Source organism: Lissotriton vulgaris, chromosome 12 (assembly GCF_964263255.1).
Source record: "Lissotriton vulgaris chromosome 12, aLisVul1.2, whole genome shotgun sequence".
NCBI lineage: Eukaryota > Metazoa > Chordata > Amphibia > Caudata > Salamandridae > Lissotriton > Lissotriton vulgaris.
The window spans coordinates 365,058,782-365,081,527 of NC_141700.1; the positions used below are offsets into that span (position 1 = coordinate 365,058,782).

The 22,746-nt window shown below is 45.6% G+C and overlaps 1 protein-coding gene across 2 annotated transcripts in view; it reads right to left on the reverse strand.

The window, feature by feature from the left end:
• The window catches only part of CEP89 (centrosomal protein 89), a 1,308,678-nt gene that overhangs the window by 916,554 nt on the left and 369,378 nt on the right, over positions 1-22,746 (reverse strand). The gene's annotated exons all lie outside the window — the stretch shown is intronic.

The following is a 22,746-nucleotide window of genomic DNA, read 5'->3' on the forward strand; positions in this document are numbered from 1 at the left end:
CTGAATAAAGTCCATTCACACAAGTTTTGCTCTTGAAGAACAAGTTACTTACCTTCGGTAACAATCTTTCTGGTAGAGACTCCATCTAGCTGAAGACTCCTCACCTTTTGAATATTCCCCAGGTATCAGTTTGGATCCAGAAACTTTTCAGCAGTACCTCTGCATGCCACAGGGTGGCTTCTTCCGGCTCCGCACTGATGCTGTTCCGTACCGGAAATTATATGCAGGCCTAAATAGGTGCCACTTCCACTCACTAACATCAGTTGCTTTCGAGACTGTTCACATCCTCTGATACAGAGCCCCAAAAGCAAATCAGTAGATGGTGTGCAGATTCCTAGACTTGTGTACTTAATAATGGATAGAGTCCAAGCACAGAAAGGAGAGGATCGTTGAGAAATCTGTGCTAGTAAGTCTCTATCAGAAAGAGCATTACCGAAAGTGAGTGACTTGGGGCCAGATACACGACCCACCAATTTGCGACTCGCAAATTTGGATGTATGACATTGTCTCAGACAATTTGCAACCCCATTAGGAATGGCTAGTACTCCCATGGATGGTGGTCGCCTGGGATCGACAGACCACCATGTCTGGGACTGCTTTTAAATAAAGCTGCCTTTATTTTTTTTTAAATGCAGCCCATTTTCCTTAAGGGAAAACGGGATGCATTTAAAAAAAAGAAAAATGAAACTTTTCAGTTTCATTTTTTAAGGGCAGTCCGTGGTTCCTGGGACCACTGCCTGCTCTTAAAAATATTTTTTAAAGAAGGTGTGCAGTTCCTATGTGAGTATGGGGGGAAGACAGGTCTTTCTTCGTGATGCCCTCACAAACCCAGAGAGCTGTCATGCTTCATCATAGGGCGGTTGCCCCTCGTCAGGCCGGCGCTGCAATGCCCGACGGGCTCCCAAAACCAGGGCTCTTTGTCGGGGATCTTTTGAAGAAGAAGTTGTAAGGTGCGTGAGGGTGTGAGGGCTGGGTACTGCACGGTGAGATGAATAAAATAGGTGTAGAGCAGTCCTCTAGAATCAAATTTTAATAGAAAGTTAGCTCTAGCCTAATTGAAAACAAGAGTGAGCCCCTGTGTGGACGAGAATGTTCCTAAGGGGTGATCTATGTGTGGAAGGTCGACATGTTTCGTGCCTAGTCTTGCCCCTAATGGGTCAATTGGCACTTCTTCAGGACCGTTTAAAGAAAACGTGAAATTTGTGCACTACCGCCTGGTATTCAGATGATCGTTATAAATTACCTGGGGTGGTAGAAATGCCCTAGTTGATGTATACTGGGGGATTTAGTAGACCCCTAGTACACCGTCAAAATGCTGATTGGGATGGCCAGATCACCACGTTGCTCCGGTAGTAGGCATGGAGAAGCAACTTGCCGTCCTCCTACCCTCGCTCCTAGAAAATATTTTCTCACATACTCACAAAGGGGAAGGAGTCCCCTGGGGACCCCTTGCCGTTTACGAGTGGTTTACCCCCTACTTGAAGTGTGAGTGTTTTGCAGACGCAAATGCAGTTGGAAAACAATTGTACATGGCATGGTGACTCGCTATTAGGAAGGGACGCCCCTAATAGCGGGAGTCGCAAATGCTATTCTGCGAGTGAGTGACTCGCAAAATAGCATTTGTACAGGCCATTACCCTTTTTTGCAGTCACAAACGGGAGGATGTTCCCGTTGCCGCCTCAAAACAGGGTCGTACATCTGGCCCTTGTTCCTTTAATAGAGACTTGTAGCCCCCGATTGCTCAACTTTTGAATAGATACCAAAGCAGTACCTATGTGGAGGTGGGCCTGGGAAAGAACTCAAACCAGAAGGGTCTGCAGGACTGAGAAGGCAAAAGGCCCCTTTCAGCAAACTGGACTATCCAGAAGATAGTACTTTATAAATGTAGCGCCATGATGCTCCCTCCGGAGCGAACGTTGCGCTCTAGAAATACCACTTCAAATATCAAATATCAAAATATCAAACGTATGTAGGAACGCCCATGTAGAAGCTTGGCAGATGTCTAGGACAAGGACTCTGCATTCTAATGTAGTGCTAGTAGCTTTGGCATTGGTAGAATAAGCATGCAGTTTTTTCAGAGATTGCTTCTTAGACAATGAAGAGCATATTTTTATGCACAGCACGATTCAGCTAGAGATGCTCCTCTTCTGCACTGCCTTGCCTTTTTTTGCTCCAGAGAACACGCCAAAAAAGCTGATCATCCACCAGGTGGTCTTTGGTGTGATCACGTAAAAGCTCAGCGTGCTCTCAGAGTCTAAACAATTAAGTCTCCCCTCATGCTTAGAGGGGGGAGGCGGAGCATAGCACGCTAGCAGAGTGATAGTTTGGTTGACATGTAACAGGATCACAACCTTCAGCAAGAAGGATGCATATGTCCACAGAACCAGTTTGTTCGTGCCAAAGTGATGCCAATGAGAAACACAGTCTTGAAAGTAAGGAACCATAGGGGACAGCAATGAAGCGGTTTGAACGGAGTGTACAACAGATAAGTCAGGATCCTAAACGAAATACTGCGCGACAGTGGGGGGGGGTGGCGGAGGCACCACCTACTCTTGGCTCCTGGAAAAAGGATATGGACTGGAGCATGATCCAGGAGAAAACAGTGTATGTGGCTCGGAGGTGCCCGCGGAAATGGGTGGCGATATGGTCTAAATGGAATGAATATAGAGGGAATATTTGTGAACCTCCCTGTATTACAAGTGACGAAGAGCTGACCGATTTGTAAACATGGTAACTACTATTTATCCTGAATTTTGAATGCGACCTTGATGAAGCTGTAACTCTGATGATTCTCTAAAGTATCTGTGTGTTCTCTGCATGCCTTGGACGTGACCCATGTGTTTGTTTTAACTTGAGCTTGATTTTTGCAAATAAAAAGAGTTGAAAAAAAAAAAAAAAGATAAGTCAGGATCAGATTAAGGTCCCATTAAGGAATGACAAAAGAAGAAGGGGGAAACGTGTTGCAGCCCTTTCAAAAACCACATCACAACTGGTGATTTAAACAAAAAGGGTTGATCAGGCAACCCTAAAAAGGCCAAGAGGGCCGAAAGATAACCCTTCCTTAACCATGCCCAGAGCGAAGTCAAAATGGTTGTATTTCCTGACACAAAATGGAGAGATTGTCCTCCGTCAGTTGTTGGATGGACAGTGGGGTGGGGATGAAAGGAAGAATAAGATGTAGCCTTCAAAAATAATTTGTAGGACTGTTAAAATGTACAAGCTGATTCTCTTGCTTTTTGATTAAGCTATGCCTCATCGCCTCATCCATTTTTACCCCTGCCCTACTTCCAGCCCGGCTCTATCCTTGACACTGCATCTGTATAAACATGAGTAAAGAATCTAGATAGGGGCATTGTAGGCTGTGTAAACATGCAGAGTCAGCACAAAAGAACAGCTGGCGTCTGCTCTGGGTTTTTCAGACAATGGTACCTGTGGACTAAGGGTCACCCTGCACCAGTGGGTTTTCAATAATCCGCTTCCACAAATTGGCGCCCAATGTGGGGCCCCATCAAAGGCTTGCAGTCGGACCGGAGAAGGAGATTGTGTCGGTAAGACCAACTTCACTGAGGAGCGCACCACCTGAAGAGACTAGTTATCGTGTCCAAAGTGATTTTTCAGCTCTCCGACTCTGATCTTCCTGGCAGCTGCTAACCTTGACTGGGGCCCTCAGAAGGTCATTCTTTTGGATCAGGGAGGATCGACAGGTGGAATAAGGTAGATCTATATTGAACCGGTTCTTTTTGTTACTTGGAATTTGTCTGGAATTTGTTTGGAATTTTGTTTGGAATCTGTTTGGAATCTGTTTGGAATCTGTTTGGAACCTTCTTAGGAACTTGCTATTTGAAATTGATTAACATTTTTTCTTACAGGTAATGTGAGAATATTTTTTCATTTCTCTCTGTTTATAAGTTTTTATATCTTATATAACATGCCTGTATTTAGCACACTTTGGAAGTTTTGTTGCTGCTGCTGCGATAAGCAGAGCATTTTTGAAGCAAGTCAGCCGGCGCCACCAGAAGGTACGCCGAATTTTGAGATGTACATTAAATATGGTATTTGTCCCATCATCTATAATGCATTGTGGAACAAATATACAGAAGGGGAGCCCCAGTTGCAATGGACTCTCACAAACTCAAGTATTTAGAGAAACAATTGCTTTTAAAGAAAGTTAGGCCAGCTATGTTTGACAGTTTGCGTATGTGGAGGAAAGAAGTAAAGGAGCAGCAGCTCAAGGCGGAGAAAGTACAAAGGAAACAAGAAAGGAAGACAGAGTATCAGAAGTATAAGGAATTGAAGGATAAGGAAGTTCAGGAGAAGAAGGAATGATAGATCGGGAGCATGGATTGCTACTATCTAAGGAATATATAGTCAGACCGACAGTAAAAGCACAAATCCATTAAGATGTGGATTCAGAAATTGATGGATTATTGATTGAATGACCCCCACCCCCATATGTACCTTTAACACCTCTTCCCCCTGGACCACCAGTTGTCGTTCGCCCTGTTCCTCCGGGTCCCCCTCCTTTGCCCAGCTCCCTTTTTTCCAACCAGTACCGGTCCATCCCTTACCCCCTCCATCCCAGGCCACTGCGCCCCCATCCCAGGCCACTGCACCTGAAATGACTGATGATCCCGTACTTTCTGTATTTGTCTCGACCTCTAGAGTTCTTCGTTCTACTGTACCTCAGTTGCGTCAGGACGCAATAAGGTTGATAGTATTAAAATGGTTAAGTATAAAACTATTTTGGCAGCAAATAGGATCTACACTACTAGAAACTATTCCTCTTTCACACCTGCCACTATTTTACTACATGACTTTAGAAGTTTTCTTCCTATTTCAAGACCTCAAAGTCTACTCTTACACACTGCACTTACTGCTGCTAAACTTTGTGTTTTAAGGCTGTGGCAATCCCCTAGCCCTCCCTCCAAAGAGGACTGGATGGCTGCGATGATACAGACAGCATCCTATGAAAAGGTAATTTATAGGATACAAGATCAAGAACAAATATTCCAGAAGGTGTGGACCGCCTTTCTTTGAGATTCCTGAAATTCGAATTCTCTTTTCTTTCCCTCCCTATATATAGCTTTTTCCCTTCTCATTTTTCCCTTTCCCTCCTTTTTTCCTCTTCCTTAATATATTACAGGTGTATATTATTTGTCACATACTGATTTATATTTATTATATTGTTTTGTAACCTATGAAATTGCCTATCTTTGAACTCCAATAAAAAATTATGACATATAAAATGGTTAAGTAATTTAGAAATGGATGTAGGAGAAATGATAGATCAGATACAGGATTTTTCAGAGGGTGAGCTTCTTTGTCTGGTGAATAAGCTTTCTCATCAACTTAAAGTTCAATGGGAGATGACTACAGGACAGAATGGTGCCGATGAAGTTAGAGCTATTAATCAACAGTGTCAGATAGGAGCCTTCCCTGTAAGTAGAGTTAACACTGCCTTAGCAACAATAGTTGGATATTGTAATGAACTTTCTTCCTCACCTCGAATAAGACCCACGAGGGAAGCCGAGCGACAGTTCCTTCCTGGAAGAGGGAATGCTTGCTGTCTTACCCAGAGAGTAAGTCCACCTGATGATCTGCCTCTCTGTTCCCCCAGTGTTACTTTGAAAAGTTAAAAAACCCAGGATAATGAATTTGTTCCAGTAACCATGTTTCCTGGAAAGCCCAAATGTCATGATCTTCGATAAATGCTGACCATTCTATTGAGGCAGTTTTTGAAGATAATCCCGCTATATTCCAGGAAACTATTGAAAAGCTTGACTTTGGGTGCCTTGAGTCATAGTATTAAAAGTTACCTAGGTGTTAGGTACATGAGCATTAACCAAGACTTACGAACTAGAGACACAAGTGGGCAATGGCAAACTTGCTGAATGGATATTTATGGGACCTTTCTCCCTCACCTCAAAACAAATTTCTGTCCCCTTTTGGCACTCACCCCCTAAAGCACTTTTCCTGCCAGCAAGTTCAGCCCTTCCTTTATAGCATCCCTATTATGGGAAGATGGGTAGAAATGTCTTAACCTTCAATGTGTCACCATTCACCGTCAAACTATGCCCAACGCTGCGGGAACAAAGATGATCCCAATCCTCTGCCCGTACCGATATGAAGTGCACTGAACATACACAGAGCACGGTTCACCTGGGCGCCGGGAGAGGGTGGGGTAAGGAAAGAGGATAACAACACTGGACTTCACTGGCCGATGCTTCTTGCTGACAATATCCGTGGAGGAGATATCAAACAGCTGTGTGATACCTAGAGAGGGAGATAGAGAATACTGTTTTTAAAATCAAACATCAACCCCTTCATGGGCATCTTTTCTATGGCCAGGCACAAAGATAATAGACACAGTCAAGCATCCAAAGCTCCACCCTTACCAGCGTATGACATGCAGCATGACCAAACAAGGACATCCAACTCCGGTAACCACAGGAGAATTCCAATTCCAAATGGGAGGGGAAATATCCAGGAAGTGAGCTCAGGAGTCCAGTGATAACGATTTATCAGGGGAAGAATCCGCAGACATAAAAAACCCCTATTGCTGTCTGAAACCAATGAGTTGCGGTAAAAACTACAAATCTGTCAATACGGGGAAATACGGGAAGTGCAGGTAATAGGGGATAGAAGGGAGAAACAAATTAAACGCTACAGGCTCAGAGGAGCCTTCGTATATGCACCCATAGCATGCATAACGACATGGAGTGATTCTAGAAAACCCGGAAACGGGTAATTCAAAAGCTCTGTTTCAATCACGCAACTGCGTATTGAAACTGGGGAACCATAAAATAAATGAAATCCCCAGGGTAAAAACTATATAGTCCCGCGACCCCCTCGTAGGCAATGGGCAAAAAATCCAATGTGACCAAGGGCAATGGGAGGCACAAACACAGGGAAACACAGTCTATGGAGGTCCGATAGCCACCGGACCTCTTGAAGGCAGAGCAGGGAAAAAGGGGCGAACAGGCAGTCCAAAATCCAAGATGGTCCAGGGAAGGGCGTTGCAGAAACACAGCCGACCATCCACGAAACTCGAGTAGGCAAAAGGCGACAAGGCAAAGAAACCAAGCAAGGTAGGGGAGTAACACTCCACCTTTTAAAGTCAGAGTGAGCACTGGCTGCAGAACATGTGACCACTTGTCCATGGCCATAGAAACAGGTCTATGCACTGCTATTTCCTAACACAATGGACCCTCTCTAAAGAGGACCCTTCATTGCCACATACATCTGATTTACTACAGCAATTACTGGTGGTATCTGTGGGAGGGTTGATTTTAATCCTAATGTTGGATGTACTCATTTGGAAAGTTCTTAGGTCAAATGCCACTAGGTTCTGTGCAAGATCTACAGACCTAAGTAGTTAGCAAACACAGTCAGTACACTAAGTTCCTGAGACTCAACGCTTTTGGCAGATATGATGTCATCTCTATTGAACGACAATTCCTCAAGTGTGGGAGCCACTGTATGCTTTTATTGATCAAGGACTGCTCATCTTCTTTGAATGAACTGAATGATGCTTTCGGTATATTAATCAAGAAGACATGGCGTTTTGAGTAACCAGTAATAGGCTCTATTCGCCTTCTGATAGTCTCCTGGGGCAATGAGCTTGAGTTCCTAAGAATGGAGGAATAAGACCTAGCTTGGTCAACGGGACCCTTATTCTGATCATGGTACCCATTGCGACTGGCTTGGTTTACACCTGCAGAAACCTACCGTGTGACATGCCTTGGTTGTTGACTAGCATTATTTAATGGGCAGAGAGTTAGCTGGGTGGTTGTTAAGTCCTTACTAAATCTGCCTTTATAAGCACTACTGGAAATACTATCAATTGTGTTTATAGTGTTTATAGACATTGCCAAAGAGTGAAGCCATTATCAAATGTAGTGCCCACAAGAGAATCACAGAAAAAGTGGGACGAACAAGTTACTTACATTCGGCAACGCTTTTTCTGGTAGATACTATATCTGCCTGTGGATTCCTCACCTTGTGAATATCCCCCTTGCGTCAGCAACATTCGGAAATTCTTTTTGTAGCCTCGCGCCGACGTGGAAATCATAGAAACACGGCATCGCACGCGACTCCGCTGACGTCACCGACGCCTACAATAGGCCCACGCCGGCGTGATGACATCAGTTCCGCCCTTTTTTCCGTGCCATCGAGGCACACGACGGACCAATGACAGTAGAAATATACATAGTATACACAATAAACAATAGCCATGGAGAAACACACATAGTGTGAAGCAAGTGCAAGAAAGCAATGGAAACAACTCCTTAACATTACAATATATAAACAATACATTACAGTAACTCTGGTAAAGATGAGTGGACAACGGGGAGGCGGGTGGGTCAGTGAGGAATCCACAGGCAGATATAGTATCTACCAGAAAAAGCGTTACCGAAGGTAAATAACTTGTTCTTCTGATAGATACATCTGCCGTGTGGATTCCTCACCTTGTGAATAGAGTCCCACAGCAGTCCCCACTCCCGGAGGAGGGTGTCCACTCTTCTAAACCAGGAAATCCTGAAGGACAGAGCGCGCAAAGTGGACGTCCCTCCTCACCTCAGTATCCAAGCAGTAATGCTTCGCTAACGTGTGGAGGGAAGACCAAGTTGCCGCCCTACAAATGTCCTCTACAGGAACACCTCTAGCTAATGCTGAGGTAGACGACTTAGCTCTAGTAGAATGAGCCCTTATACCCTCTGGAGGTTCCTTACCGGCCAAAGAGTAGCAGATCTTTATACAAAGTACGATCCATCTTGACAATGTTCTTTTATGTACCGCTCTTCCTCTTTTGCAGCCAGCAAACCCAACGAAGAGCTGATCATCCAAACAACAGTCTTTAGTTCTGTCCAGGTAAAAAGACACCGCCCTCTTAGGGTCCAGACGGTGTAACCTCTCCTCCTCCTTGGAAGGGTGTGGGGGAGGATAAAAGGTAGGGAGGGTAATGGATTGACCAAGGTGGAAAGGAGTCACCACCTTAGGAAGAAAAGCAGCCCTGGTCCTAAGAACCATTCGATCAGCATGAATGGTCAAGAAAGGGGGCTTGGAACTAAGAGATTGAAGCTCACTTACCCTCCTTGCTGAGGTTATTGCTACGAGGAAGACTGCCTTAAGAGTTAAAAGCCTCATAGGACATTTATGAAGAGGCTCAAAGGGAGCACCCATCAGAAAGGTCAAGACAAGATTTAAGTCCCACTGAGGCACAATAAAAGGAGTAGGAGGGAACTTATTTGTGAGGCCCTTCAAAAACCTTAATACTACAGGAGACTTAAAAAGAGATGGCTGGTCAGGCAAACAGAGAAAAGACGACAGCGCCGAAAGATAGCCCTTAACCGTGGCAACAGCAGGCCCTTGCTGCGCCAGAGAAAGGGCAAACTGGAGAACATCAGACAAACGGGCTCTCAAAGGGTCAATAGAATTCCCACCACACCAAGTGACAAATTTTGACCACCTATATGAATAGACAGATTTAGTGGAGTCACGCCTGGCTGACAAGATGACATCCACCACGTCAGGTGTGAGAGAAAAGGAAATCAGGTTGCCCCGTTCAATCTCCAGGCATGAAGGTGCAATGTCTGGAGGTGGGGGTGTAGCACCTGCCCCTCCATCTGAGAGAGGAGGTCTGCCCTGAGAGGGAGACGGAGCGGCGGGTGAGAGGAGAGGTGGACAGGATCTGTATACCACACCCTTCTTGGCCAGTCCGGGGCGACCAATATAACTTGGGCCCGGTCTTGGCAAATCTTCCTCAGAACCCGAGGAATCAAAGGTATGGGAGGAAACGCGTAAAGGAATTGACTTCCCCAACTCAACTGAAACGCGTCCCCCAAGGCTCCTTGCATCGGATACTGGAGACTGCAGAAGGACGGGCAGTGAGCATTCTCGCGAGTTGCGAACAGGTCCACCTGAGGAGTCCCCAACGTCCGAAAGACGTGACGTACCACCTCCGGGTGAAGCCTCCACTCGAGGTCGGCAGAGAACTGCCGACTGAGACTGTCTGCACGCACGTTCAGAACTCCGGCCAGATGATTTGCCATCAGACAAATCTGGTGGTCCTGAACCCAGGACCAGAGACGCAGAGCCTCTCTGCAGAGACACTGCGACCCCACTCCTCCCTGCTTGTTGATGTACCACATCGCGGTCGTGTTGTCCGTCAGGACTTGGATCGACCGACCGCGAAGGGAAGGGAGGAAGGCCTTGAGCGCCAGACGTATCGCCCGCAATTCCAGAAGGTTGATGTGAAGCAACCTTTCCTCTGGAGACCAAAGACCCTTGACCTCCAGATCCCCCAGATGAGCACCCCACCCTAGAGTGGATGCATCCGTAATCACTGTGGCCACTGGAGGAGGCAGCTGAAAAGGCTTCCCCTGAGACAGGTTGCCTTCCACGCCCCACCAAGACAAATCCGCTGCAGCTTCTCTGGAGATCCTCACCGACTCCCTGAGATCTCCGTTGTGCTGATATCACTGCCTGCGGAGGCACCACTGGAGCGCCCTCATGTGCCAGCGTGCATGGTTGCCCAACAGAATGCAAGAAGCCATCAGACCGAGCAGGCGAAGGACCTTCAGGACTGGAACGACCGCTCCATTGAAAAATAAAGGAATCATTTCCTGAATGTTGCGAATCTTTTGTGGAGGAGGGAATGCACGACATACAGTTGTGTCCAGTACTGCACCTATGAACAGGTTGCGCTGGGAGGGCACCAGGTGAGATTTGGGTACAGTTATCGAAAAACCCAACCTGTACAACAACTGGGTTGTCTCCTGCAGATGATGGAGCACTCTCTCTGGCGACTCTGCCTTGATCAGCCAGTCGTCCAAATAAGGGAACACAGGAATCCCCGACCTTCTGAGATGCGCCGCCACCACTGCCATCACCTTGGTGAAGACTCGAGGCGCAGTAGTAAGCCCAAACGGAAGGACCGCAAACTGATAGTGCTGCTATCCCACCGTAAAACGGAGATACTTCCTGTGCGACTTCAGGATGGGGATGTGGAAGTACGCATCCTGCAAGTCGAGCGACACCATCTAGTCTTCTTCCAGCAGAGCCTGAAGAACCTGAGCAAGGGTGAGCATCTTGAATTTCTCTTGTTTCAGATAAAAATTCAAGATCCTGAGATCCAAGATTGGACAAAGCCTGCCATCCTTCTTGGGGATCAGAAAATACCGTGAGTAGCATCCCTGACCTTTTTCCTGCTCCGGGACCACCTCTATTGCACCCTTCCTCAACAGAGTTTGAACTTCCTCCTGTAGGAGTGACAGATGTTCCTCTGAGCAATATCCCTGGCAAGGAGGGTAATTGGGAGGGAATTCCCGAAAGGGAAGGGCATACCCATTTTCTACGAGATTGAGAACCCAAAGATCTGATGTAACCGATTACCAATCCCGTAGAAAGTGGGTAAGCCGACCCCCCACCGGACCCACATGATCCTGAATGGCGGATCTAGGGCTGCTTTTCTGTGGCTGGGGGGGTAGGAGGAGGTGGAGGAGGAAGAGGCCTGACGCCCTCGAGGACGTGCCCTTTGCCTTCCCCTGTACGACTTATACAAGGTATTTTGCTGCTGCTGCTGCTGCTGTTGATGCTGCTGCTGACCTTGTCTAAATGTACAAAAAGAAGAGCGACCAAAGCCTCTGAATTTCCTGGCCGTAGAACCTCTTACTTGTAGACCAAGAGATCTAGCAGTCGCCCTGCTATCCTTAAACCTCTCCAAGGCCGAATCTGCCTTCTTGCCAAAGAGTCCTTCACCATCAAAAGGCAGATCTAACAAAGCAGACTGCACATCAGCAGAAAAATCTGAGGATTTCAACCAAGCTGAACGCCTTGTGGCAACAGCAGTGCCCATGATCCTTGCCACTGAATCTGCAGTATCAAGGCAGCTCTGAATAACCTGACGAGCTGCCGCTTGAGTGTCATATAAAACTTCCTCAAAGTCACCTCTGCAGTCTTCAGGAACCTTAGGGATCAACATATGTACAGAGTCCATAAGAGCATGGATATATCTTCCCATAAGGCAAGTGGCATTTGTTGATTTTAACGCCATACTTGCGGAAGAGAAAGTTTTCTTGGCCACTTGATCCTGCTTTTTAGCTTCCTTGTCACCAGGAACTTGGGGAAAAGCACCTACTGACTTCTTAGAACATGCCGCCTGATTCACCAAACTTTCAGGAGAAGGGTGAGACAACAAAAAGGCAGGGTCCTCAGGAGCCACTCTATACCTCCGAGCCACACCTTTCGAAACAGCAGGAGCAGAAAGAGGCTTCTTCCACAAGTCCATAATGGGATCAGTCAAAGCATCATTAAAAGGGAGCAATGGCTACACAGCTGAGCTCGGAGAATGAAGAACCTCAGTAAGCAGATTCGATTTAAACTCAACAGTTGGCAGTTTTAAACCTAAAAGTCCTGCTGCTTTTTTCATCACCACATGATATGGCTGAACATCTTTAGACGGTACATCAGAACCTGATGGCAAGACCCACTCTGGAGAAAAATCAAGACCACTAGCCTCTGCTAGATCCTCAAAATAATTTTCATCCAGCTCACCTGCTCATGCAGCCGGATCCACTGTCGACTCCAACGGCGCCGGAGCCGACGTCGGAATCGAATCCGAAGGCCTAGAAGGATGTTCCAGAGATTTGCTTGGAGCGGGCGACGCCGGTGCTGGAGTCGTCGACTTCGGACGAGCCGGCGTCGACATCGGTGGAGCCTGGTACTGCCACAGCAGGGTCGGAGCCGGCAAAAACGGCATGAAAGGTGCCGAGGCATATGAATGAGGCACCCCCAAATTAAATGCCATTGGACCCATGGGACCCGAAGGCGCTCCAGAGGGGTACCAAGACCTTGAGAAAACATCATACATAGCGTTGAGAAACGCTGAAGGATCCTGACCTGGAGCTGGAAAAGGTGGATGCTCAGGTCGACCTCGAGGTAGATTCGAATCTGTATCAACAACAGGAGTCGATTCCTCAACCTCCACAGGAACTTCACCGACCTCTTCCTGAGCCGGAGACGGTGCCGGAGTCGGATCGGGTTCCGGAGTCGGATACAGGCAACAACGGGCCTTAATTGTCCAGATGCTTTGCCCCTAGCGTCATCTATTCGTTCCATCCCACATAGCAAGATTGGACTCTCTACCTACGAAATAATTTTTGGCAGGCCTATGAATGTATGGAGACCCCCAAGGCCAAATGTGATAAAGGAAATACAGTACCCTATTTTGAGTGAATACCTTAAAAATTTGACTGAATAGTTGTCTCTGATTTACCAACAGGTGCATGAAGCTATAGCAGACAAATCAGAGGGTCCGGTTCATGGCCTCCAACCTGGTGATTTTGTACGGATAAAGAATTTTCAATGCTCTAAGAATCTAGAACCTCGTTGGAAGAATGGCGAGCAAGTCTTGCAGGCAACCCGAACTGCTCTCCGTGTCACCAACAGACGCAATTGGATCAACGCTGCACACTGTAAACAAATCCCAGCAACTGTTCTCCAACCAGAAGGCAGAAACGATCTGAAAGACATCTTACAAACTCAGAAAAGTTTTGCTCCTCTGAATGAAGATACTTTGTTTCCTGATCAAACTGTGGCTTCAGCAACAAGGTACGAACTATGACCAAGGAAGGGAAGGAGCAGATAGAGATACCGGAGGACCAGTTTCAATTAGTGGAACGGCTCGGATGTGACACGGTAGGATCACAGAATCGGCTGAACTAGGTTCAGAATGGGTTGTGATAAGTGTTCAGTGGTGCCTGGGTCTCTCTACGACCTGTGGTTGTATCGATAGCAAGAAGGAAAAATGCAGAAATTGGAATCTAAGTTGTGAAGCAATGACAAGACTCTGTGTATGGTGACTCTGATCATAATATTGGTAATAATGGCAGCAGTTTTTTGGACAATGGAGAAAGTGATTCTGTCTCGAAACCTATTGCCCAATACTACTCCTGTCCCAATGGAACATTATTACTTCACCCTTCCCAACCAAAAAAAAACCACTGAATGACATACCTCAATAACACTTTCATACAAATGCTACATCATACTCATAATGCTACAAGAAATGTGCCCACACCAACGAGAGAAAGGGGGGGGGTCCAAGGGGTGAGTTGGGAGTTAAACATGGAGACATATTTGATGGATATGGATGATGTGATAAATATTTCAATCTGTATGGCGATAAAATACTAATAAAATATGTTTTCCAAAAAAAAAAAAAAACTCATAATCCTACAAAATACTACTAACTGCTGGGTATGTGGAATGTTGCCAGCCCATCGGAAGAAGGGAGGAACGCCTCTCATTCCCCTGCCATTTTCACATAATGGCCCTTGTGGAGCCTGGTTCGCACTTTTGTGGGCCTCTGAAATTATTAATATTTCTCTAGCTGATGTAGGAAGACTCAATGACCAGATAAATAAGGTTTGTCACCCCGATGATGGAGGCCACCCGCAGGCCAAAGGAACTGTATGGGAAATGGAAGAGTATCACAGAGAAAATTTCTCCACAAGATACGTTTTTTCTAACACTCGAACAGCCAGAGGCAATGGACCTCCTGTTATCGCTGTAACCAGAGCCCAAGCAGATCTGTGTGTGAGCAGTATTGGTAGTATTCCTGTGTGAAAAAGTGACAGTACTAAAGTATTGAATATCACTGGAAGGAACAATAGTAGGTTTCTATTTTCCCATAACACTTACTTTATTTGTGGAAACAAAGGTTATCATCATCTACCAGTCGGATGGTCCGTAATATGTTATGTGTCCTTTTTGCTTCCTCCTGTGTTCTTAGCACAGAGACCAAAAACTATTTAATGACATTTCCTTGAATAGATTTAAAAGAACTATAAATAATGATGAAGAAGGTCAAACTGATACAGCATTACAGCAATACGTTGATTTTAACTTGGGATTCTTTTTGCAGCCCTAAATAGTAGAAAGATTAGATGCCTGGCCAGAGTGGTAGAAGCAGTAACTAATCAAACAGCAATAGCTCTTGGAAATATTACAGAAGAGCTCCAAATTACGAGAATTGTAACATTACAAAATAGGATAGTATTAGACGTGATACTAGCTGATCGTGGTGGAGCATGTCGTATTATCAGTAGTAGCTTTTGCGTATTTATCCCTGACCACGCCCCATCTGTTTATGGCGCCATTTCCAAATTGCATAAAATAGCTGCGGAAATACACCAAGACCAAGGAACATGGACTTGGTCTGAGTGGCTATGGGGAATCATTTCTACTTGGGGCTGGAAATTGTTAATGGAAATAGCAACCATAAGAATCATCTTTCTCACCTGTTGTTGCTGCATTCAATGTGCCCCTACAATATGTACAGCTTGTATAGCCACTTGTAATAATATGAAACCTCCCCAATTAATGTTCATGAATCGAATCGGGAAATTATGGTGCAAGCTGAAATTTATGAACTTATGAACATCGATATACAAGATTAATATATGTACTTTTAAAATGGATTCAGCCCAGGCTGAAAAGGAAGGACTGGTAAAATATAAAATGTGATTCTCTCATTTTTTGATTAAGATGTTCCTCAGCCTTTTTTCACCCCTGCCCTACTTCCAGCCCGGCTCTATCCTTGACACCGCATCTGTATAACCATGAGTACAGAATCTAGATTGGGGCATTGTAGGCTGTGTATACATGCAGAGTCAACGCAAAAGAACAGCTGGCGTCTGCTCTGGGGTTTTCAGACAATGGTAAAGCATAAAGTAAAGTTTACTCAGATAGCATATCTTGTTGTGCAGCCGTAGGACGCGACAATTGCACAAGACACCAAGGCTGTCAATTCTTACCATTACCTCATTTGTGTGTTCTTGCCAAAGCTCTATTTACCTCTGGGCGTCCCTTGTTTGTGATCTTTTGCTATAAAAACCCATGTAACCATTGTTCGGAGTGCTTCCTCCTAGAGTATCTCTATGGTGCTTCTCTGATGAGCCCCCATTCATAAATGCTAATAAATGACCCTTGGTTTGTATTTCACTCCAGTGTGGATTCCTCCTTACTTGTTAAGAACCCGTGGACTAAGGGTGACTCTGCACCAGTGGGTTTTCAATAATCCGCTTCCACAGGACTGACCTGTTCAATGTGATCACTTGCCAACTTGGAAAGAATCGGTGGAAGCTGCCTCCTATTGGGTGGCTGTGACCCTGTAGGGGTACACTAAAGAGATTTGGCAGGCGGGGCTGTGAGGGGGCTGGTGAGGTGAGCGGCATGCTGAACTCAGCCATGGGGTGCACCTCTGCCTCTCCCCCTTAACTGCTGGGTCCCTTGAGAGGGTTGGACAGGCTGGCGGTAGGGGATGCCTCTGCCAAAGCCACAAAAGGAACGTTGGTGCAGTTGGCAAGACAGGGCGGAAAGACCCAGAGAATGAGCTGTAGCCCTACTTTCTTTTAAAAGTTTGAGGGCTGAGTCAGACTTGACTTCGAACAGGTGAATCCCACCAAAGGGCATGTCCATCAAGGAGGACTCAATCTCACCAGGTCCAAGTCCACAGCAGCCAAGCAAGGCAGTGGATGGCAATACTGATGCCAACTGCACACTCAATGCTATCAGTGGTGTCCAAGCCATAACAAATCATGAACATGGCCGCATCACGACCATCTTGAAATGCTTGAGATGATACAGAGTGGAGATATTCCAGTGCACCAGGGAGGACTTGCCACAGAATCCCAAAGAGCATGACTATAATGACCTAACAAATAGGAAGCAATAACTACGCATGGCTAAACTAGAAGACGGAATGTCTCCACTTGCTTGGATTACCTATCAGAGGGAGCGGTAGGGAAAGTGTTTGGTATGGCATGGCTGGAGGAAGCCTGCAACACAAGGCTTTCTGGAGAAGGGTGCTGGGACAAGAAAGCTGGATCGCCTGGAGCAGTATTGTGGCATCTGCCAATTTGTTTATTAACTAGTTGGCCAGAGCAGGTATTGGTGTGCTGTCCTGAGTGGAGGGCAGGAATCACAAGGACACTCGTGTGAGTAAGTATGTTGGGTCACACTGGGCTGGAAAAGTCCCATCAGACCACCCTCTTGGCGGCATATCATCATTTGGGGGTGGGCAGTTATTCCATATACAGCCCATGTGGTGATGCGGAAAAGGAAACAAGCGTATTCTGCCACAGTAGTGCCCAAAATAAAGTGTAAAAAAGAAGAATGCAGTGCTATGAAAAGAGTGATAGTTAAAATTGACTACCTAGACTAAAGAGATAACTTATCGAAATAAGTGTACGTGTCAAGATTAAAAACACGCCTAGTAGCAAATGAATGAGGCTACATTATGGCGCTACGTGAAATGGCCGACTAGTTTCAGCTAGATGGAGTAGTACTCCAGCTTTCATCAGGACCTTGGAGATAATACGCTACTGCAACATGATCTGAAGGGTGTACAGATATAAAGAGCAAACGTTGCATGAAATACTTTACAAAGGACAAAGTGTCACCCAAAAACTTGGAATCTCTGTGTCCTCTGGAGACAGGAAAAAAATGTTCTACCTGTCGAGGAAACAAAAGATACCATGTATGTATTACCACACAGGAATCCACATAACCCCACATACACCATCAAGACAAGACCACACCTGCATGAACATTTTGCGTTCTGCATTACAAATAAGCATATTAGCTTGATCACGAAGAGGCATTTCCTCACTGTGATACTCACCCAGCTTTGTGTGGGTGAAAACCTCACCTTGCCCGGCAACCGCACGGGAAATCGAGGCCCCGCTCTAATGTGTAAAAGAAGGACACAGTTAGCGCACAATATAAAAGTGTCCAGCTCAATCGCTATACACAAAAACCCAATAGAAGTGTGATAGACTCCTGACTACCCAAACACCGCCTGGACCTGCCACTGAGCCAACATCGATTGTTTATGGTAAATAAGTCCCCCTCAAACTAGGGTAATAATGATGCCAGTACACCTTAACTCATGTTATAACTGGCACTGCAGAGTTGCAGCAAGGGAATGCTGCCATTCCGAAAATGCCCAAACCTCAAGTGAAATCCTAGGTATACATACTAGTGCAAAGATAAACACAGTCACAAACATTTGTACAAGAATTACAGATACTGTTCACCAAAATAATAATAGAACCTGTTCACTCCCAACACTGCCTCCGCATATTCTAGATGTTGAGAAGCTAACCTGGCAACCTCTATGCATTTGTCTGTTCGACACACCCTCTCTGAACTAACCTGTCCGTCGGTGCCTGTGCTCGAAAATCGAGCGGAAGGGAAGGCGCCGACGGAAGCACCCGTTTGGTTTTAAATGTCAAGGCTTCCTATTTGGTCAGCCAATTGAGGCCGATGCTGGGACCAATAGCTCGGTGTGGCTTGAACAAAGAAAGGAGCTCACCTGCGTTGAATGAATGGAGCCCGGGGAAGACTAGTGTTGGCGCGCATGCGCAAAGTGCTCAGCTCATATTCAGGGAGCACTATATTCTTGCGCATGCGTGAAGCTGTTTGCGACCGGCAGGTGTATCACTAATTAGAACTCTGAAAAGTAACCAATCACAAGAGGATAAACACTGACCTGCATCTGTGCTAAGATGTGTGGGCTCGATGAGTCTCATATCATTAAACACCAAAAAAGTGTATCACCACGGACTAGCACAGAAATCAGTAGACTTATCGCTAGTATCCAGATGAGCAGTGTCAGATTAATGTACTGCACACAACATGTATATTAAAGCAGGCAGCTAGGAATAGCAAAGGTTCTTAATGTTCTATGTAATATGGGGCAAGAAAAAGAATGCCCGGTTTGTCTGAGTTAAGGTGTACTGGCATCATTATTACCCTAGTTTGAGGGGGACTTATTTACCATAAACAATCGATGTTGGCTCAGTGGCAGGTCCAGGCGGTGTTTGGGTAGTCAGGAGTCTATCACACTTCTATTGGGTTTTTGTGTATAGCGATTGGGCTGGACACTTTTATATTGTGCGCTAACTGTGTCCTTCTTTTACACATTAGAGCGGGGCCTCGATTTCCCGAGCGGTTGCCGGGCAAGGTGAGGTTTTCACCCACACAAAGCTGGGTGAGTATCACAGTGAGGAAATGCCTCTTCGTGATCAAGCTAATATGCTTATTTGTAATGCAGAACGCAAAATGTTCATGCAGTTGTGGTCTTGTCTTGATGGTGTATGTGGGGTTATGTGGATTCCTGTGTGGTAATACATACATGGTATCTTTTGTTTCCTCAACAGGTAGAACATTCTTTTCCTGTCTCCAGAGGACACAGAGATTCCAAGTTTTTGGGTGACACTTTGTCCTTTGTAAAGTATTTCATGCAACGTTTGCTCTTTATATCTGTACACCCTTCAGATCATGTTGCAGTAGCGTATTATCTCCAAGGTCCTGATGAAAGCTGGAGTACTACTCCATCTAGCTGAAACTAGTCGACCATTTCACGTAGCGCCATAATGTAGCCTCATTCATTTGCTACTAGGCGTGTTTTTAATCTTGACACCTACACTTATTTCGATAAGTTATCTCTTTAGTCTAGGTAGTCAATTTTAACTATCACTCTTTTCATAGCACTGAATTCTTCTTTTTTACACTTTATTTTGGGCACTACTGTGGCAGAATACGCTTGTTTCCTTTTCCACATCACCACATGGGCGGTATATGGAATAACTGCCCACCCCCAAATGATGATATGCCGCCAAGAGGATGGTCTGATGGGACTTTTCCAGCCCAGTGTGACCCAACATACTTACTCACACGAGTGTCCTTGTGATTCCTGCCCTCCACTCAGGACAGCACACCACTAATTGACCTGGTCTCCTTTCTGTGTTTTGTATTTATAGTATTGGGGCATGAGTTGACAGGTCATTAAATCATTTCCCCTTTGACCCTCTGCACATTTGTTTTTTAGTATTTAGAGCAACTTCTTGCTGCGGGTCATTTCCAGATGCAAACTTACTCGCTGCTTGCATCATATAAGCTCACCTAATCTAATTGTGTGTGACTCCTCCTGCCGACATACCGCCACTCCTGTCTTAAGTCTGACCTTTGATTTGTTGGAATCCTCTTGTCTAGGCACTTGGATTATTTTCCATAACCATGGTTTTTCACCCTGCCAGTTTATTGTACATAAACAGCCTTTTTGGCTAGAACAGCTTTACAGACAAACCGGGCATTCTTTTTCTTGCCCCATATTACATAGAACATTAAGAACCTTCGCTATTCCTAGCTGCCTGCTTTAACATACATGTTGTGTGCAGTACATTAATCTGACACTGCTCATCTGGATACCAGCGATAAGTCTACTGATTTCTGTGCTAGTCCGTGGTGATACACTTTTTTGGTGTTTAATGATATGAGACTCATCGAGCCCACACATCTTAGCACAGATGCAGGTCAGTGTTTATCCTCTTGTGATTGGTTACTTTTCAGAGTTCTAATTAGTGATACACCTGCCGGTCGCAAACAGCTTCACGCATGCGCAAGAATATAGTGCTCCCTGAATATGAGCTGAGCACTTTTGCGCATGCGCGTCAACACTAGTCTTCCCCGGGCTCCATTCATTCAACGCAGGTGAGCTCCTTTCTTTGTTCAAGACACACCAAGCTATTGGTCCCAGCATCGGCCTCAATTGGCTGACCAAATAGGAAGCCTTGACATTTAAAACCAAACGGGTGCTTCCGTCGGCGCCTTCCCTTCCGCTCGATTTTCGAGCACAGGCACCGACGGACAGGTTAGTTCAGAGAGGGTGTGTCGAACAGACAAATGCATAGAGGTTGCCAGGTTAGCTTCTCAACATCTAGAATATGCGGAGGCAGTGTTGGGAGTGAACAGGTTCTATTATTATTTTGGTGAACAGTATCTGTAATTCTTGTACAAATATTTGTGACTGTGTTTATCTTTGCACTAGTATGTATACCTAGGATTTCACTTGAGGTTTGGGCATTTTCGGAATGGCAGCATTCCCTTGCTGCAACTCTGCAGTGCCAGTTATAACATGAGTTAAGGTGTACTGGCATCATTATTACCCTAGTTTGAGGGGGACTTATTTACCATAAACAATCGATGTTGGCTCAGTGGCAGGTCCAGGCGGTGTTTGGGTAGTCAGGAGTCTATCACACTTCTATTGGGTTTTTGTGTATAGCGATTGGGCTGGACACTTTTATATTGTGCGCTAACTGTGTCCTTCTTTTACACATTAGAGCGGGCCTCGATTTCCCGAGCGGTTGCCGGGCAAGGTGAGGTTTTCACCCACACAAAGCTGGGTGAGTATCACAGTGAGGAAATGCCTCTTCGTGATCAAGCTAATATGCTTATTTGTAATGCAGAACGCAAAATGTTCATGCAGGTGTGGTCTTGTCTTGATGGTGTATGTGGGGTTATGTGGATTCCTGTGTGGTAATACATACATGGTATCTTTTGTTTCCTTGACAGCTAGAACATTCTTTTCCTGTCTCCAGAGGACACAGAGATTCCAAGTTTTTGGGTGACACTTTGTCCTTTGTAAAGTATTTCATGCAACGTTTGCTCTTTATATCTGTACACCCTTCAGATCATGTTGCAGTAGCGTATTATCTCCAAGGTCCTGATGAAAGCTGGAGTACTACTCCATCTAGCTGAAACTAGTCGACCATTTCACGTAGCGCCATAATGTAGCCTCATTCATTTGCTACTAGGCGTGTTTTTAATCTTGACACCTACACTTATTTCGATAAGTTATCTCTTTAGTCTAGGTAGTCAATTTTAACTATCACTCTTTTCAAAGCACTGCATTCTTCTTTTTTACACTTTATTTTGGGCACTACTGTGGCAGAATACGCTTGTTTCCTTTTCCGCATCACCACATGGGCGGTATATGGAATAACTGCCCACCCCCAAATGATGATATGCCGCCAAGAGGGTGGTCTGATGGGACTTTTCCAGCCCAGTGTGACCCAACATACTTACTCACACGAGTGTCCTTGTGATTCCTGCCCTCCACTCAGGACAGCACACCACTAATTGACCTGGTCTCCTTTCTGTGTTTTGTATTTATAGTATTGGGGCATGAGTTGACAGGTCATTAAATCATTTCCCCTTTGACCCTCTGCACATTTGTTTTTTAGCAGAGCAGGTATTGGCCAAAGTTCCCAAATGTTTGTCAGTCAAGCCTCATTAAAGGGGCGGAGGAGCTCAGAAGAAACTTGGCCCAGCACTTGGGTGAGAACAATAGGATCAAGGACTTTGCCCACCCTATGCATGACCATGGTGTAAGATGTAGTTTCTTATATGGAGGCCCAGGAAGGGAGATAAGGGCTGTCTTAGGGAAGGTGTCTAGCCCAATGTCCTCCTGCAAGTCAACATACTAGTAATCATCCTGATAGAACTGAGTGAACTCATCATCAGGGTCATAATCGTTATCAAAGTTTGTGGTAAACAGAGAATGCAAAGAATGTTGCATGCCTAGCGGTAAGTCTAGAGTAGAAATGGGTATCTTGGATGGATTTGGGCGAGACGTTGGACCAATGTCGAGATGACATTGAGTTGACGTCAGAGAGGACAATCGGAGCCATCTCTTTGGGCAGCATTGGGATTGGCATACCTAGATCTGGAGTGAGTTTGGGTGTTGGACCTGGAGTCAGAGGTAAAAAAGGGTCAGAGGTACCAGCTGGCACCAAAGGCGAACCATTCAGTGACACTCCAGGCGGAAAGCCTCTCGGGCGCGAAGGTACACCAGAGGAAGTCGGTAAGGAACTGAAGAGTCGGGGCACAGCTGTGTGG